Source organism: Piliocolobus tephrosceles, chromosome 2, assembly GCF_002776525.5.
Source record: "Piliocolobus tephrosceles isolate RC106 chromosome 2, ASM277652v3, whole genome shotgun sequence".
NCBI lineage: Eukaryota > Metazoa > Chordata > Mammalia > Primates > Cercopithecidae > Piliocolobus > Piliocolobus tephrosceles.
Genome location: NC_045435.1, coordinates 142,513,105 through 142,522,617, shown reverse-complemented (window position 1 = coordinate 142,522,617; position 9,513 = coordinate 142,513,105). Strand labels below are relative to the sequence as shown.

Genomic DNA, 9,513 nt, shown 5'->3' with positions numbered 1-9,513 from the left:
GAAGCACTGGTAAGAGATGGAAGGCTCCTGGCTTTTTGGATAAGACCATTTACCTCTTCAGCCTAGGATGCATAGTGCCTCCTGCCTCTGTTAATCCTTTTTTGAGACAGAGTCTTGCTCTGTTGCCCAGGCTGGAGTGCAGTGCTGCAATCTCAGCTCACTGCACCTCTGCTTCCTGGGTTCAAGCGATACTCATGCCTAAGCCTCCAGAGTATCTGGAATTACAGGCATGTACCACCATGCCCAGCTAATTTACTTTTTATTTTTAATAGAGGGTTTCACTATGTTACCCAGGCTGGTCTCAAACTCCTGACCTCAAGGATTCTGCCCGCCTCAGCCTCCCAAAGTGCTGAGATTACAGGCATGAGCCATCGCACCTGACCTACATTAATCTCTATCATCATACCATTTAGTTTTCAGATTGTCCAAAATATTTGTAACTACTTTCCACATTAAATTTATTCTGTCAGTCACCTAGATCTACTAGACTGGACTCTGGTTTATATTTGTTTTGTTTTTTTTTTTTTTTTGATCAAATAATATGCTCAGAAATATTTTTATATTTCTAAATTTGGCCTAAAGATTTTGTACAGATAGATGTCTGTTGTCTACATAAACTTTTTTTATGAGGCACCTTGTTGAGCCCATAGGTTGATCTGAAGACCATTGTATCTATATATCTTTATTATTTATTTATGTAATTTCTATTCCATCTATCTAGAGGTAGGGCATGTAATCTTTCTCCATAATTGACAGAGCGTGCCAAAGGTGACATATGGTATTAGAGGAAAGCCTTAATTATGGGTGAGCACAAACCACAACCCTCTAAAACACAAGACAAAATAAATACATACAATAGGGCCAAGTTATTAAAAATGTTACAAAGTGGAGTCTGTAAATATTTTAAGCCAAGTCATCTGGTAGCATTAAGGCAAGAAACAGAAAATGAAATTTTATTTAATTTGGAAAAGCATGCCTGGGGGAAATAATGTATAATTCAGATATATCTGAAAAAGAGCAAAGCCAGGATGATATTGATGCTGAAAGAGGATTTCGAAGAGTGGAGACAACAGATTTGGTGTTCGCATCGTCATCAGATGGTAACAATATTTTACGGGCATAAATTAGACAGCAAACTGATTAGAGAACAGCACATTTGGTATTAGCAGTTGACAGTAAAAAGAAAAGACGAAGTAGTATAGACTGGATTGCAAGGGACTGACAAATATGACAATGACGAGATTTTCTAGTTCTTTAACTTTTTTGTCGCTTTTTGCATTGGAGACATTTTAATAAATGGAATGATGACTACATAGGACAGAGAAAATGATTCAAGTCCTAAAATTTGAGAAGGAACTCAAAGAAACTATCCAGTTAACCCCCTCATTGTACCGATGAAGTGAGGGTTAGACAGAATAAATTATTCACCCTAGGTCATTTAGCCAACCAAGGTCCTCTGTTTCCCTTCAGAATTTGGTTTATGTATAAATTTATAATTCTATAAATGTTGACTGAGGGAAATCTTATAACTAACTGTTAAGTATTTGATTATTATAAATGGTATAAAAGAATACAACATTTTTGCATAGATAAAAGGAATAATGTAATCATAGAAAATATCTTATTACAAGTGTTAGGTGCCTCGTCTTCTCCTTTGTGTTCTTGGTGCCTGCCTTGTGTCTGGCACAGAGAAGGCATTAAATAAGTAGGATAGTCACTAAATGTATCATTGGCTGATGACTAGGTGGTTGGATGAAAGGGAGGGAGGAAGGAGGGGAGGAAGGAAGGGAAGGTAGGTGAATGAGGACTTACAAATGGGAAATGTAAATCTGTTCCTTAATTTCCCGAGGAAGAATTAACTATGCCAGTTCTGGGTCATGCTATCTCAGACTGAACACAGAAACAAACACATATTTTAATCTTGATCAGCAAGGACTTCATATCCAGCAATATAATAAAGCTAGTCTCATTTCATGATCGTATCTCAAAGACCTGAGATTGCCGAGTGAGCTATTTAGCAGTGTAAATAACATGAGTAGTAACTATTTACCTAAAATTACAAAGACCTCACTACCCATGATTAAGTGGAGGGATACCAAAGTAGTGAAGAATCTGAATTATAGGACACAGTTTTATTGCTTTTAGATACATATAGGAAATGGGAGTAGGCTAATATTATCTAAGAGATCATTTGAGAAAATAATTTTCATTAATTGATAAGAATTTATAATTATCATCTCAACTATTAGTAAAAGAATGCCTCCTACAAACTTAAGGCTATTTTGAAATGCTTCTCTGGTATAGAAACTTTATCGGGGTACCTCTTTTACGCTACGAATCACATATGCAAACCTTTTTCTTCACACCACCCAGCCTGTCTGAATTTTCACAAATGCAGAATTAGTAGAATTAGTCTGAATTGATGAAGCTTTCCCAGACACTGCTGTTGTTGGAAACAACAGGCATCCTGTTGAATAGTTAACTAGAGATTTTGAACATGTGTTACTTAGAAAAAGTTTCAATTGAGCATGAGTTCCTCCAGCAAAATGTGTCTGTCTCACTGATAGTGTAATAATCTAGTACATTTTTTAAATTAATGAACAGAAAATTAGAGGAAGGTCTGCCATTTCTTTTTCTCTTTCCTGCCTCTTTATGTATAGCTGAGTTCAGTCACCATCAGCACTAAATTCCATTCAGAGTTCACAGCCATCACGATAGCTAGTGCAGTTTTAGGTTAAGCATATTTTATCTATAAATTGCTATATTTGGTTCTCGAGTTATTATTGCAGTTCCTTGGGGTACATTTAAATCCACCTTATTGTAATAGATTATGGAATATAGTGGCTAATGTGTCTAATGTAAAATAAATGACTATAATGATTTATGATGCGACACTTCAATTTTATTGAACATAAGGATCATTGTACTAAAATGGATGGTGTATTGCTGGTTTAGCATAAAATACTGAATAACATATTCAAGAAAATGAATGGCTTGGCCAGTTCATAATATTCTACCCCTTCAGCTGAGAGGTCTTTAATAAGCAAGAGTGTCATTACACTTGGAAATGTATGTGTAGGTAATCCATTATCTAGAACAATGACAGGGATCTGCTCAAGTCCTTATTAAAGAAGGAAATCTTTAGGAGAAAATGTAGACTTCTTTGGTCTTCCTGAAAGAATGATTTTCACGCAGCCACATAGCCACTATAATAGTGCTTAGCAGAATTGTAAGTGGCCTCCACATTTAAAAATTATCACCCTGAAACTCTCTCATGACCTGCGAGACAGAAGGGAATTTCAGAAAGGTTTTGATTTTTTCAGCATTGTCATCGGACAATATCCTTAATGTCCTTTTCTCTGTGTCAATTAACAAACCTTTTATTTTAACTCTTGTAGTGCCCAGCATAGATAGTAACTCATGCTCTGTCTTTCCCCGGGACTCCATGTTTATGTTTGATCACTGAATAATTAGATTTAAGAAGACCAAATTTAGCCATTAATTCTTATTAACTATAATATTAAAGATGATTTTCAATAATATATTGGACCAATTTGTTTGTGTTCTCAGACCTGGGGAGATGAAAGAAAATTCTTATATGGCAAATGATGTGTTTAGATTCATAGTGAAGTTTTATCCTCTGAAAAGTGGGGGAACATGAGGAATAAGGGAAGTGACATGCATGTTTTCTCACCCTCTTATCCTGGTGATCCTGAGATTCTGCCATCAAACCCTCAGGTCCTCCTGGGATACAGTTTAATGGCATAGACAATGCCCACATAATAACTAAATCCTTGTGGGAGTATCTTAATAGCATCCATTTCATTCCCTAGAAAGATAACTAGTTTCCCTTCTGTGGAATGGCCATGTTGAGACAGGGTGAGGGAGTTTGAGTATTTTGAATCTGACAGCTGCATTATAGGTAAGACTGTCGTCAATTCCATTACCCATTTCCCTTCTCAACACATTCCTAGTTTATGTCTGTTCTCCATCCCTTGGCCCAGACAATCTCATCTGACCAACCAAAATTAAAGAGCTGTCAGGTACCATAAAAACCCACGAATGAGAGTCTTTTCCTCACAGGCCTAAGGATTCCATTCAACATGATTGCATGCATGCATGGCAGTTTTGATTTTTTTCTCCTGAATAACAGAGCCCACCACTGCCTGAGAAGACACAGGTCGTGATGAGAAAGTGATCTGATGATGAAGTAAACCCTGTATTTGTAGAGTTAAGGAGTTTTACCATCCAGAAAAGAGAGATGTTCACAGTGGATTCTGTACTGTGTGAGTTGTAGACGGACATTTATTGATTCAGGATATACTCTCAGATCACTTCCTGTTATTCTTTTGAAAAAGTGATCTAGCCTAGAACTATTCATTAGAAAAGTAACTAGCACTATCTCAATGTCACAGTTTAATTTGGGTGGTCAAAAGCTTGCCATAAATCAGTCTGTTTCTGGAACAGTTGGGATGTTTTCTCTATAATAAGGATCATCTTTTTTTTTTTTGCTAATGGATGTTTTGCCTTTGGATCTCTTGATGCATCAATCTAGACCAAGGCAAGTGCTGCTGAGGAGCTTCTGACCCCAGAAGTCACCCCAATCTCTACAACATCCCCACACCCACTTCCTAATCTTTTCGATTCCTCTCCACAGCAAATTCTGTGCAGTCATTGAACATTGCCAGAATGTTTTCAGAAAGAATATTAGGGCATTTTCTTTTTTTCCTTATACCCTCCTTATCTTTCCTCAAAATATTATAATAAATTAAAATGACTCGTAAGGTCTTATCACCATTCCATAAGGTATGACTTTCTCTGCAGTAGTACCCTCACACCAGCTTCAGCTTGAAACTATGGCTGATCATCCTTGGAACTGATCCATGGTATTGCAGAAAAGGAGCTTTCCAGGACCAGGACATACAACTGAAAGTTTGGCCAATGAGAAGCCTGTCTGCTCTGACGCCATTACAAGTTCATCAGTCCCTGACCCAGGATTTCCAACCTTTTTACCTTCTGCCATTTCCTTGCATTTTACTTTGTTCCTCATGTCAGATATTTAATTTATTGCTTCTCAATGCTAAATCTCACTTCTAGCACCAAAGTGATATTTAGAATCTAGACTTATATTTATGTGAATTCGTAGGTAGAATTGTTGATGTTAACATACCTCTCAAAAAAGTGCTAAAGGAGCTTTTTGTGAAACCTGAGATTTACTTTTTTGTTTGTTTGTTTTTGACCAGAGATATGATTTGGCTTCTTTCCCAGTGAACTCAACTCCTGCTTCCTTCAGTCTTGTAGCATATAGTCAAATCCCAGGTAAAGCCTCAATGTTAATCAGTTAATCCCTTAAAAATACTTTGGACTTATGGCACAGAGGATAGAACCTGGGAAATTTTGAGGTATCCACCCAACATTGATATTTAAACATGCTCATTCTTTATATCCTTCAAATTATAGGCCTGTAAGTCCATCAAAGGAACTTTGGGTTTCCCTGTGGGAGCACTGTTTTTCCAAGTGGCATAACCCCAGTGTGGAAATCTGTGTTTAACAAGCAGACCTTTTTCAGTATGAGGCACAGTAAGTTTAGGATAAGCTTAGAAACCATCAGGGTTGTCGAGTACAATTATTCCTGAGTTAAACAAGACAAATGACCCATTACAAGTTACGTGTGATGCATTCAGACTTTAGGAACTTGACCAGAATGTCTGAAGTGTACAGGGAAAAACCATGATCATTTACTTGGATGGAGTGGTTAGGTACTGCTTCTGCCAAGCCAGAGGTAACTGAATATTGGTGTAATACACTGTCTTTTTTGTTGACCAAAAAAGTTAAAATATGTACAGGAAAATTTAACAGAGATCAAAATAAAAATTTTAAATTGTGCTGTCCAGTTGGGCACAGTGGCTCACACCTGTAATCCCAGTACTTTCGGAGGGCAAGGTGGGCCAATAACCTGAGGTTAGGTGTTCGAGACCAACCTGGCCAGCATGGCAAAACCCCATCTCTACTAAAAATACAAAAATTAGCCAGGAGTGGTGGTGGGTGCCTGTAATCCCAGCTACCCAGGAGGCTGAGGCAGGAGAATCACTTGAATCCAGGAGGCAAAGGTTGCAGTGAGCCGAGATCGTGCCACTGCACCCCAGCCTGGGTGACAGAGTAAGACTCCATCTCAAAAAATAAATTTAAAAAAAATTGCGCTGTCAGCCATTTAAATCTTGAATCAATGCAAAGAGACCTTGCTCTTTGGTAGAAAGCTCAGTGTTGTGAAGTTGTAACTTCTCCCCAGAATAAGCTGTGAATTCAATGTGATGTTCTCTAAAATAAAAAAAAAAAAAAAAAGATTATTTGGGGAATTTGTCCAGGCAGGCAGTAAAAGGATGGGTGCTAATTGATGTGATGATTCTTAAGTTCATCTGAAAATATTAAACGATAATAGTTGAAGGAAAAAGTTTGTAGAAAAAAAGAGACAGAAGGAAAGACCACCTTTCCATGAAATAAAATGCATTATAAGCAATAGTAATCAAAACAGTAAGTTACTGGAGTAGCAAGATGAATAGTGCAGCACTGGGTCTGGAGGTATTCCCAAATACATATGGAAATTCAGTATAAGAGGTGGGTATTGAAATGAGTGATGGAAACATATACTATTTAAAAAATGTTGTGGAGGAAAGCAAGCTTCCTACCTCATTGCTTCCAACAAAATAAACCTCAGATATGCCATAGAGGGATAAATGATTGGGACGAAGAAAAAGTTGACACTGCAAAGTTCTAAAAGAAATATGGGTCTATTTTATACTTAGGGAAAGAGGACCTTTTTAGGAGTGACATGAAATGCAAGAGCTAGAAAGTGAAATATTGATTTGACTGCAAAACAAAAGTAAGTTCTCATCAAAAGTCAAAAGACAAACAACAAGCTAACATAAGATATTTGCAGTACATACTACTATTTCAAAGATCTGATTGTCTTACTGGCCAAGTACATTCATTTATACATCTGTATACACATTGGCACGTGTATATAAATACATATATGCCATTTTAATTTCTCCAACTAGATCCCTAATACTATTGTGCTCTGGAAGGATACAAACAAAAATTTTTGCTATGACTTTGGGACAATCTTTGAATTAATATAATTTTAAAATCATTTTTATAATGGCATAAGCATGTATTGTATAAACATAAAGTAAAATCTGTTGATGCTGTGTTTAACTTGTAATGGCCCATAATTCAATGGTTCTTAGTCTTTTCGAAGACAAAGACTCCTTTAAGCATCAGAAGCTGTGGCCCCGATCCTCTGAGAAGTGCACATAAGTGCAGATACCCAAAATGCAATGTGAGTTGGAAATCCCTGCTCTAAATAGTTCTAAAGAGAGTCGGTCAGTGTTCTATTGCTGTATAACAAACCAACCCCAAACTTAGTTGCCTAAAACAAAAACCATTCTATTGGTTATGATTCTGTGGGTCAAATACTTAGGCAAGACTCAGCAGGTCCAGTTTGTCCGGGCTTCATATGGGGTTTTCTGCATGTAACTGGGGTCAGAGGATCCAAAAGGCCCTCACCTACATGTTTGGAGTCCTGGTCCCATCTGTTGGCAGGGGTGCCTCAGTGCTCCTCCATTGACCTCTCTCCAACAGAATACCCTTGGCTCAAGGCAAAAACATGGAGGCTCAAGGCAAAAACAGAAGCCATGTGATCTCTGAAGCTCTGGTCTCAGCCAACACACAGCATCACTTTCACCACATTCTGTTGGTCAAAGGAAACCACAGGGTCAGCCAAGATTGAGGGGAAATAGACCCAAGGTAGGAGGAATGGCACAGCCACATTACAAAAGGACATGTGGGATAACAGCGATTGCTGTGGTCATTATTAAAGAACAACCTACCACAATAGAGTTATCTGAAAATGTGCCACTTTTAGCAACAGATCAATTTGTTCATTTGTGCCCTAACATTCATACGCAACAAAACATAGTAATCTAAGAGTGGCTGTACACTATAATAGTAGTCTACTCAATTTAAATTCCCAAGGATTTTCTTGAAACTTATTCAAAATCTTCCAAAATGAAAACTATGAATGTATACCTGGAATGGGAAAGTAGATGCCATAACTTTGGCTTGTATATTTCATCCATTTTGATATGAAACATTTTCCATAACTCAGCTCTAGTTTAGGAACTCTTCAGAAAACCCACACTGTCCTAGATAATGAAGGGCCACACATTTTTATGGTGGACCTCTATGCCCACACCATGATGAAGAGCTAGAGAAAAAACATAAACCACAAACCTAAAATGGATAAATATAGGGAAAAGATTTAGAAATTAAACTAAATTTATGATTTCAAAACCCAAGAAGACTTCCAGTTAAGTGTGTTCAGCTTAACTACAAGCTTATCTCCCTTCTTAAACACCATTCACATTCTGGTACCTTAATATTAAATGACAATAGGCAATCAAGGATCACCAAGCACATGAAGAAAGCCTCTGCTCAACTAGAAAGCAAAAATAAACAAACAAAAGATGACGCTCAAGGAAGCAGAGCTAAGAAAGGAAATGGAAGAAAATCATGAAAATCATTGATTTCTAGTCTCAGATAAATTAGAAGATACTGTGTACTATTAAAGAGCAGGTTCAGGGCTGGACGCAGTGGCTCACGCCTGTAATCCCAGCACTTTGGGAGGCCAAGGCAGGCAGATCACGAGGTCAGGAGATACAGACCGTCCTAGTGAACACGGTGAAACCCTGTCTATACTAAAGATACAAAAAAATTAGCCGGGTGTGGTGGCAGGTGCCTGTAGTCCCAGCTACTCGGGAGGCTGAGACAGGAGAAGGGCATGAACCCGGGAGGCGGAGCTTGCAATGGGCCGATATTGCACCACTGCACTTTAGCCTGGGCAACAGAGTAAGACTCCATCTCAAAAAATAAAATAAAATATTTTAAAAAATAAAGAGCAGGTCCAGTCAGATCTCCTCCTCTCTGGCTCCCTTTGCCATCTCTTTTTGACTTCTGGAAATGTAACTTCCTGTGTGTCTGTCTGATGGCATCATCAAGGTATCCAATGACATGAAGGTGCACAAGTTCTTGACACCAGAGGAGGTGAAGAAGCTCAAGAAGGTGGTACTCTTCTGCCTGAGCGAGGACAAGAACTCATCCTCAAGGAGGGCAAGCAGATGTTGATGGGTGATGTCAGCCAGACTGTCAATGGCCTCTCCACCACCTCTGTCAAGATGCTGCCAGACAAAGACTGCCACAATGCCCTCTATGATGCAAACTGTGAGACCAAGGAGAGCAAGAAGGAGGACCTGGTGTTCCGCTTCTGGGCCTGAGTCTGCACCCCTTAAGAGCAAAATGATCTGTGCCAACTCCAAGGACACTATCAAGAAAAAGCTAACGGGGATCCAGCATGAATTACAAGTAAATTGCTATGCGAAAGTCAAGAACGACTGCACCTTGGCAGAGAAGCTGGGAGGCAGTGCCGTCATCTCCCTGGAGGGAAAGCTTTTGTGA

The 9,513-nt window shown here is 38.5% G+C and overlaps 1 pseudogene; it reads left to right on the top strand.

Annotated features, from left to right (window-relative positions):
* The first annotated feature begins 988 nt into the window (after window positions 1-988).
* Window positions 989-9,513, top strand: LOC111539436 (annotated as a pseudogene).